Raw genomic sequence first — 9474 nt, 5'->3', positions numbered from 1 at the left:
GCGAGCACATGGAGGGCTGTGCGGCCCCCCAAAGAAATGCCACCCCACACCATTACTGACCCACTGCCAAACCGGTCATGCTGGAGGATGTTGCAGGCAGCAGAACGTTCTCCTTGGCGTCTCCAGACTCTGTCACGTCTGTCACATGTGCTCAGTGAGAACCTGCTTTCATCTGTGAAGAGCACAGGGCGCCAGTGGCGAATTTGCCAATCTTGGTGTTCTCTGGCAAATGCCAAACGTCCTGCACGTTGTTGGGCTGTAAGCACAACCCCCACCTGTGGACGTCGGGCCCTCATACCACCCTCATGGAGTCTGTTTCTGATCTTTGAGTAGACACATGCACATTTGTGGCTTGCTGGAGGTCCTTTTGCAGGGCTCTGGCAGTGCTCCTCCTGTTCCTCCTTGCACAAAGGCGGAGGTAGCGGTCCTGCTGCTGGGTTGTTGCCCTCCTCCACGTCTCCTGATGTACTGGCCTGTCTCCTGGTAGCGCCTCCATGCTCTGGACACTACACTGACAGACACAGCAAACTTTCTTGCCACAGCTCGCATTGATGTGCCATCCTGGATGAGCTGCACTACCTGAGCCACTTGTGTGGGTTGTAAACTCCGTCTCATGCTACCCCTAGAGTGAAAGCACCGCCAGCTTTCAAAAGTGACCAAAACATCAGCCAGAAAGCATAGGAGCTCAGAAGTGGTCTGTGGTCACCACCTGCAGAACAACTCCTTTATTGGGGGTGTCTTGCTAATTGCCTATAATTCCCACCTGTTGTCTATTCCATTTGCACAACAGCATGTGAAATTGATTGTCAATCAGTGTTGCTTCCTAAGTGGACAGTTTGATTTCACAGAAGTGTGATTGACTTGGAGATACATTGTGTTGTTTAAGTGTTCCCTTTATTTTTTTGAGCAGTGTATATATGTATATATATAACAAAGAAATACCCTTATCTCGTGCAGAAGTTTCAGCAGCACCACATGAGGAAGCCCTTTCAGTGGGAACCAATACACATAAAAACAGACTAAAATTACAGAGTGCGCTTATACAATATGTGACTGTCAATATGCGAATGAGGTGTGACCCAGTCTAAATTTTCGTATAAAAAATTCTCTTCAGTTTCGTTAGCTTTAGTGGAATACTCAGTTCTGAGGCCTATAATAATCCCTCCCACCAAAAAATTACCCAGAGAGGTTAAAACGATGCATTAACGGAAGTTACCATACATTTTATTTTAAAATGTTTAAAAATTGACAGTACAATGTTTGTACAATGATATCACAGATTTGCAATACAGTCTCATGCACAAAAATCAATGGGGGTCATTCCGAGTTGTTCGCTCGTTATTTTTTTTCGCTACGGAGCGATTAGTCGCAAACTGCGCATGCGCACCTGCGCCAAGTAAATTATCTCAAAAGTTTGGTATTTTACTCACGGCGTAACAAAGTTTTTTCATCGTTCTGCTGATCATAGTGTGATTGACAGGAAGTGGGTGTTTCTGGGCGGAAACTGGCCGTTTTCTGGGAGTGTGCGGAAAAACGCAGGCGTTTCAGGGAAAAACGCGGGAGTGTCTGGAGAAACGGGGGAGTGGCTGGGCGAACGCTGGGCGTGTGTGTGACGTCAAACCAGGAACGAAACTGACTGAACTGATCGCTATTTGTGAGTAAGTCTGGAGCTACTCAGAAACTGCTAAGAAATTTCTATTCGCAATTCTGCTAATCTTTCGTTCGCAATTCTGCTAAGCTAAGATACACTCCCAGAGGGCGGCGGCTTAGCGTGTGCAATGCTGCTAAAAGCAGCTAGCGAGCGAACAACTCGGAATCACCCCCAATGAAGAGAGATGTTCATGAATTTCCCCCCTCACCTTAAAATTTGTGAGCTCTAGGCAATACAGCAAGTAGAAAAAAATTCTCAGTGGTACTGTGCGTGTGCCAAAAAATGGGTGTGGCCACATGCCCATGGGGCGTGGCCAATGAAAAATAGGATTTTAATACCTACTGGTAAATACTTTTCTCGTAGTTCATAAGGGATATTGGGGGAAACTAGTACAATGGGGTATAGACGGGGTCCAAAGGAGCCAGTGCACTTTACATTTCTTCAACTAGGTGTGATGGCTCCTCCCCTCTATGCCCCCTCCCACAGGCAGTTATGGTAAAAACGTGCCCGAAGGAGAAAGGACATATATGAGAGAAGGAACATGATAACAAAGGGTGCCGACACATAGGCCTGTTGGATAGTAAGCCTAATCCAACGAGCAATGGACTGCTTTGAAGCAGGGCAACCCTTCTTCTGCGCATCATAGAGCACGAACAAGGAATCCGTCTTTCTGATCCGAGCTGTACGCTTGACACAGATCTTCAAGGCACGCACGGCATCCAAAGCCTCCGGAGGAGCAGAAGCGGCAGAACTGGACAGAACCACAATAGGATGATTCAGATGAAACACGGAGACATCCTTTGGCAGGAACTGCTGTCTAGTCCGGAGCTCCGCTCTGTCCTCATAAAAGACCAAGTAGGGACTTTTACACGATAAGGCCCCTAAATCTGAAACATGTCGAGCAGAAGCCAAGGCCAGTAACATCACCGTCTTCCACGTGAGTTACTTGTCTTCTACCGACATAGCTGGTAAGCTTGATTTGAAAAATCGTTGGTGGGGGAGTACTGTCGAACTCCAGCTTGTAGCCCTGAGAAACGAGTTCACTGACCCAGGCATCGTGGCAGGAGGTCTCCCAGACACGGCTGAAGTGACGCAGTCGAGCTCCCACCTCAAGATCCCCTCAGGGTGGGTGGGCACCGTAATGCTGAGGCTTTAGTGGAAGCAGAACTGGTGGACTGTTCCTGAGAACTGGCACTTGCAATCTTACCTCTGGTTCCTCTAGCTGCATTGGAGGCACCTCTGGCCTTCGATTGAAATGTGCGAGACCAAAAGGACTGGATAGACTGTCCCGGATAAGAACGTCTCGCTGGCGGGGCCCCAGAGGGGAGAAACATGGATTTCCCAGCAGTAACCTTGGAAATCCATGCATCCAACTCAACCCCAAAAAGCCATTCCCCAGAAAGAGGGAGGGTCTCCACATTACGTTTGGATTCTGCGTCCGCCATCCACTGACGCAACCACAAGGCCCTGCGCACCAACACCCACATGGCAGACATCTGAGCATTAATGTTCCCCATCTCTATGAAGGAATCACAGAGGACATGGGTTGTGTCCTGAATGTGCTTCAGGAGGGTTACCATAGTAATTAAGGGCATATCTCCCGAGAGGCCCCCACTGAGTTTGCGTGGCCCAAGAATGAATAGCATGGGTCATCCAGCAACCCGCAATGACCGGTCTTTGTGAAAGTGTATATAGATTTTAGGGTAGTCTCTATCTTTTGATCCCCAGGCTCCTTCATAGTAAAGGAGCTTTGGGCAGGCAGCACCACCTTCTTAGACAGGCGGGAAACTAAGACATCCACCCCAGGGGGTTCCTTCCAACATTTTCTACCTTGAGTAGCAAATGGGAAAGTGTGCAAAAATTTTTTGGACACTTGGAATTTTTTGTCTGGATTTTTCCAGGCCTGTTTGAATAAGTCATCTAACTCTGGAGAATCAGGGAAAGTGACATTGGGCTTGTTTTGTACAAAGAAAAATGACTGCCGTGATGCAGCTTCCTCTAGAGGGAGTTTTAACACATAGCCAAAATGAGGGGTTCAATACCCTGAGTAGAATCAGGATCCCCACTAATGGGATCCAGGTCATCCCCATCATCTTGAATATCATCATCTGAATCTGATAGCAGAGCAGGTAAATCAAGCTTCTGAGGACCTGCATGAGAGAGGGGGGCTGTGCATCAGCCCTAGCACAGCTTGTTGCAGTAGCTGAGTTTTCTGCATATTAGCAGTGTGCTGGGATGACATATCTGACATCATAATTTTAAGAGACCCTAACCAGTGGGGCTCTGTACCCTCTCCCCAAACCTCTTCACTAATTTATGAAGAGTGACTGCATTGCTCACAGGAAACAGAGTCATTAGAGAATGGAGAGAATTTGGTGCGACAGATACTACGCGGTAGTGTCTAGTTTCCCTTCGTGGAGAGGACCTTTCCCATAAACCCCTGGGTGCATGTCACAAAGTATTTAGAATAATAACTTTTGGAGAGCAAAGCAGAGCAAGACACCGAGCCCGAAGTGTGACGAGCGAAGCGAGCCCACGAAGGTCCAATGGTGCGTAACAAAAAAACAACAACCTCAAACGAACAAAGAACGGATAAAACATTTCGGTGCTGTAAGGGCGGAAGTTCTCTCTTGCCTTCTTGTTATGTCACTTCCAGGTCCTGATCACGAAGGTAGCATAGACACAACCGATACTGCATAGCTTGTTCTTACCCATATTTCACAGTAAGTACAAAAACATACACATACACACAGACAGTTATAATGCAAGCCTGCCCTACTGTATGTGAGAGGAGACACAGAGAGTGGGAGAATACTAGCACACCCTGAGCTGCACAGCCCCAGTGACACTGTCAGCTCTGTAAATCAGAGTAATGGTGTGTACACACGGTGAGATTTTTTCTTTCGATTTTGACTATATAGTCAAAATCGCAAGAAAAGTTAGTGCAAATCGCAAGGTGTTATGCCACTTGCGATCCCGATGCGCGGTCCCGCCAGGTCGGTATCGCAAGAAAAGATAGACTGTGCAGGCAAGTCAATCCTTGCTAGATTGGTGTACTATCTAGTTCATCTCACATGTCAATTAAATCTCACATAAGCCAAAATCTCACATAAGCCAAAATCGTAAGCACACATAGTCCATATCTCAAGAAAAGTTAGTCAAAATCGGTGGTGCTGGGCTCCGGGGAGTTCAGGGGAAATCGCAAATTGAAAATCGGGCATAGCAAGGATCTCACCGTGTGTACACACCATAACACTAACAAAAGGCAGTCCTAAATAGGCTCAGAATAGTGTACACAAGCGGCTCTCCCCCTTAGCTACACCCTGTACCAGTTTCCAGCGTGTCTGTGAAGCAGGAAGCACTGAGTATGTGCTGTTGATGGCTGCTGTAAGCAGAGAAAGGCGCCAAAATGCAGCTGGTCCTGCTCCGATGAAGCTCCGCCCCTTCCAATGGCGCCGGAGCTGTACATATTATTTATACTGGCAAAGTCTCCAAATAAGCTTTAAACCTCACACAAGTACTTAGTTAAGCAGTTTTGTGCCAGTGTACACTCAGGGGATCTTTGCGGGAGCCCCCAGGGAGGGTCCTGTACGCCGCGCCCGTGGTCAGCTGCACTTTGAATCGGGGACCCCCCTAGTGGGGGTGTACTCACCACCGATGTCACCTTAAGGCAGCATTTGGGGTGTGCGGCGTGCTCCTGCTGTGATAGCCAAGGCGCAGTGCCCCGCTGAACAAACAGCGGGGAAGCGGCTCTGCGCTTCGCAAGGCCAGTGACCTCCCCCCCCTAACTTCCACGGCGCAGCTATGCTGTTGCCCACGGTGCCATACCGAAAAAATTTAAGTTTTAAATGAAATTGAAAAAAACTCTCTGGAGCTGCAGAGATGTGTGTCCTCTCCTGAGGGCCCTTTTTTCTAAACTGCCTGTGGGAGGGGGCATAGAGGGGAGAAGCCAGCACACCCAGTTGAAGAAATTTAAAGTGCACTGGCTCCATTGGACCCCGTCTATACCCCATCGTACTAGTTTCCCCCAATATCCCTTATGGATGCTGGAGAAATGGGGGGGATGATACACATATGACCCCAATAGTGCCTAAGCCGGACTCAAAGGGGGAGAAACCACGATCTCCGGACTGACTCACTGGGCAGGCAGGAGAGGGACAGGATAGGAGAGGCGCATGCTGCACTCTCCTCTCTCCGACACGGTATCTGCAAGGTGGCGGCCCGGCGGTACTGCGTAATGACTGGGAATTTCTTACCTGTATGCAGTACTGCCCCATACCGCCATACTTGCAGCACTGGCTCTAGGGTGGGTGCTCATACACTTGGATGGTGAATGAGAATTGATAAATCCTGCGCGCTTCATCCAAGATGGACTTCTTCAGGGGTAGGTATCTATATAGAGAAAATATTCTTATAGGCTTCTTATATCAAGTAGAGCCAGAATCCAATGTAATGGTAGGTGGTACCAACTTTTTGTACCAAGATTAAGAGAAAATGCTCAGATGGCTTCTCGTATCTGGTATAGTGTGAGAATAGATGACTCTATTAGTACCATAGATTAAAAAAAAGGGGAGAAAAAGGACTGTTAATCTCTTGACACTCCTTCAGTTAGGCCATAAGGGCTACTCTGTGCTATCGCGATATGATACATGATAAGATTACGAAATAGCAAAAGATATGACTTCATATGTTTAGATCCGATTGTATCGTACTGGGAGCTCTTGTAGAAAGTCAAACATGTGTGTGCAGCCCTCAGGGTGAAGGATAATATATATATATATATATATATATATATATATACAGTAAACATTGGTCGAAGTGGAAATCTTGAAGTGGGGGTATGGGAAAGTGAAGGCTCTGGAAAAGGGGGTGTGGCCACTCAAAAGGGGCATGCCCTTAAGTGTAGTGTACCACACCATATAGCCCTTATACACATTATGCACCACAATAGTAGGACCCCTTATACTATCTAGTACTGGTGCTCCTTACACATTATGACACATGGAGTGAGCCAAAATTCACACAGAATGAGCCAAAATTCACACAGAATGAGCCAAAATTCACATTATGCCACATGGTGTGAGTCAAAAATTCACACAGAATGAGCCAAAATTCAAATTATGCCACATGGAATGAGCCAAAATTCACGCAGAATGAGCCAAAATTCACATTATGCCAGATGGACTGAGACAAAATTCACATTATGCCACATGGAATGAGCCAAAATTCACATTATGCCACACAGTATGAGCCAGAATTCAGGGACAGGGAGAGTGACAGCAGAGACAGGAAGAGGGAAGTGACAGTAGGGACAGGGAGAGTGACAGCAGGACATATGGACATTGGAGAGTGACAGTAGGGACAGGGAGAGTGACAGCGGGACATAGGGACAGGGAGAGTGACCGCAGGGACAGGGAGAGTGACAGCGGGACATAGGGACAGGGAGATTAACAGAGTGACAGCGGGACATAGGGACAGGGAGAGTGACAGCAGGGACATAGGGACAGGGAGAGTGACAGCAGGGACGTAGGGACAGGGAGAGTGACAGTGGGACATAGGGACAGGGAGCGTGACAGCAGGGACAGTGAGAGTGACAGGGACAGGGAGAGTGACAGCGGGACATAGGGACAGGGAGAGTGACAGCAGGGACATAGGGACAGGGAGTGTAACAGCAGGGACATAGGGTAGGGAGAGTGACAGCAGGGAAGGGAGAGTGACAGTGGGACATAAGGACAGGGAGAGTGACAGCAGGGACATAGAGACAGGAAGAGTGACAGTAGAGACATAGGGAGAGTGACAGCAGGGACATAGGGACAGGGAGAGTGACAGCAGGGACATAAGGACAGGAAGAGTGATAGCGGGACATAGGGACAGGTAGAGTGACAGAGAGGGACAGCAACAACATACAAAAGGGAGAGAGAAAGGCAGCAGTGTAAAATTACCTGGTGTGGAAGAGGCTGTGACTTGCGGTGTGGATGACGAGGAGGTTGTGGTCGGCAGCGGATGAGGAGGCTGTGGCCAGCGGGGCAGATGCTGTGGGCGGCGATGCAGAGGAGGTGGCAGTGCGGAGCAAGAGGCTGTGGGCGGAAGCATGTGGGAGGCGGCGGTGCAGAGCAGAAGGCTGTGGGTGCGAAGGAGACAGTGGGCGGCGGTGATGGTGGTGGCCTTTGGCATGGCTCTGGTCTGCCTATGACCCCCGCTGTAACAAATCTGCCACGGACCAGCAGCCAATCAGGAGCAGCCAGCATGCGATCACGCCGCGGTTCGATAAAAATTAAGTGCAGCACATACTATCTTGAGACGCGAGATTTGACCGGCGTGCCCGCGCATTGCGTTGAAAGGTACCTAAAATGTGAATACAATCCTCCGATTTCTCTAACAGATCCAGTCGAAGTCGAAGGTTAGCACCGATTATCTCACAAGTGTATGAGCACCATTACTGTGATCTGTAATTCTGACCCACACACTCCAGCCTCAGGGTCAGAGTCACATGCTCAGTCCCTGCTGCTCCCCGCTGGATTCCTTGTGCTCCCACTCCTGTTCACACGGACTCCACACAGTGCACAGTCACAATGGCGGTGCCCCCTCTCCACGCCTGCACATGCACTGTGTGACTCTGCTCCTCACTCAGTCAGGGTCGCGGACTGACGTAGCAACCTGAGTAGACCACCGAATACAAGAACACCAATCGGCAGTTACTATCCTCCTCCTCATCTTCAGCGCCTCTTACAGGGTTACGGCAGTATGGAACTGGGGGGACAATGGAGGAAGTGCCCCTCTCATGCAGTTCTGCTTCTCCTGGTGGCGAAAAATAAGTATATATATATATATATATATATATATATGTATATGTATATCGGGAGGCCAATCCCGGGCCGTTTTTTCAATCCCGGGATTCGGGATTGAAAAATGCTCAATCCCGGGATTCCTGGGAAGGGAGGGAGGGTGTAGGTAGCGGTGCGGGAGGGTGTAGGTAGCTGGGCGGGAGGATGTAGGTAGCGGTGCGGGAGGGTTGGTAGCGGCGCCGGGGGGAGGGAGGCTGTTAGAGAGATTACTGCACGGAGGGAGGGTGTAGGTAGCGGTGCGGGAGGGAAGGGGGGAGGCTGTTAGCACTGCACGGAGGAAGGGTGGGTATAAGCAATACCACTTACTATTAGGTGGGCGGCAGCCCTAAACACACTGAACGTGGCGGCATTTCAAATGAAGCGCCGACCGCCAGCCAATCAGGGAAGCGGCCGCAGCAGTCGCTCCTGATTGGCTGCAGCTGCTGCGGCAGCTTCTCTGATTGGCTGCCGGTCCGTCAGCTCTGATGACTGGCGCTACATTTGAAGTGCCGCCGCGTTCAGCGTTTGTCTATGGCTGCCGCCCGCCTAATAGTAGGTAGTATTACTTACACACCCACCCTCCCGCACATGCGCAATGTAATCCCGTGAATCCCGTGATTGGATGCTCCAATCCCGGGATTCAAATCCCCGCATTTTTGGGCCCAAATCCCGGGATCCCACCGATCCCGATATTGGCCTCTCTCTCTATATATATATATATATATATATATATAATATAGGTCATGAAGGGAGCAGCACTTACAATCTTTTCAGTCACTTATACTGGGATGCGTAGTATAAGGACTGCTGTGGTTCCAAGATGCCATTATTTAAAAACGTGGGTATATATAAGACCGCTCATTCTCCTGTTGAAAGTGATGAAAAAGTTTATTAGTTCATAGCAGCAAAGGGGGTCATTCCGAGTTGTTCGCTCGCTAGCAGATTTTAGCAGCATTGCACACGCTAGGCCGCCGCCCTCTGGGAGTGTATCTTAGCTTA

The sequence above is a fragment of the Pseudophryne corroboree genome, chromosome 5, assembly GCF_028390025.1.
Source record: "Pseudophryne corroboree isolate aPseCor3 chromosome 5, aPseCor3.hap2, whole genome shotgun sequence".
In the NCBI taxonomy this organism is placed as follows: domain Eukaryota; kingdom Metazoa; phylum Chordata; class Amphibia; order Anura; family Myobatrachidae; genus Pseudophryne; species Pseudophryne corroboree.
Note: the sequence above shows the minus strand (reverse complement) of the source record.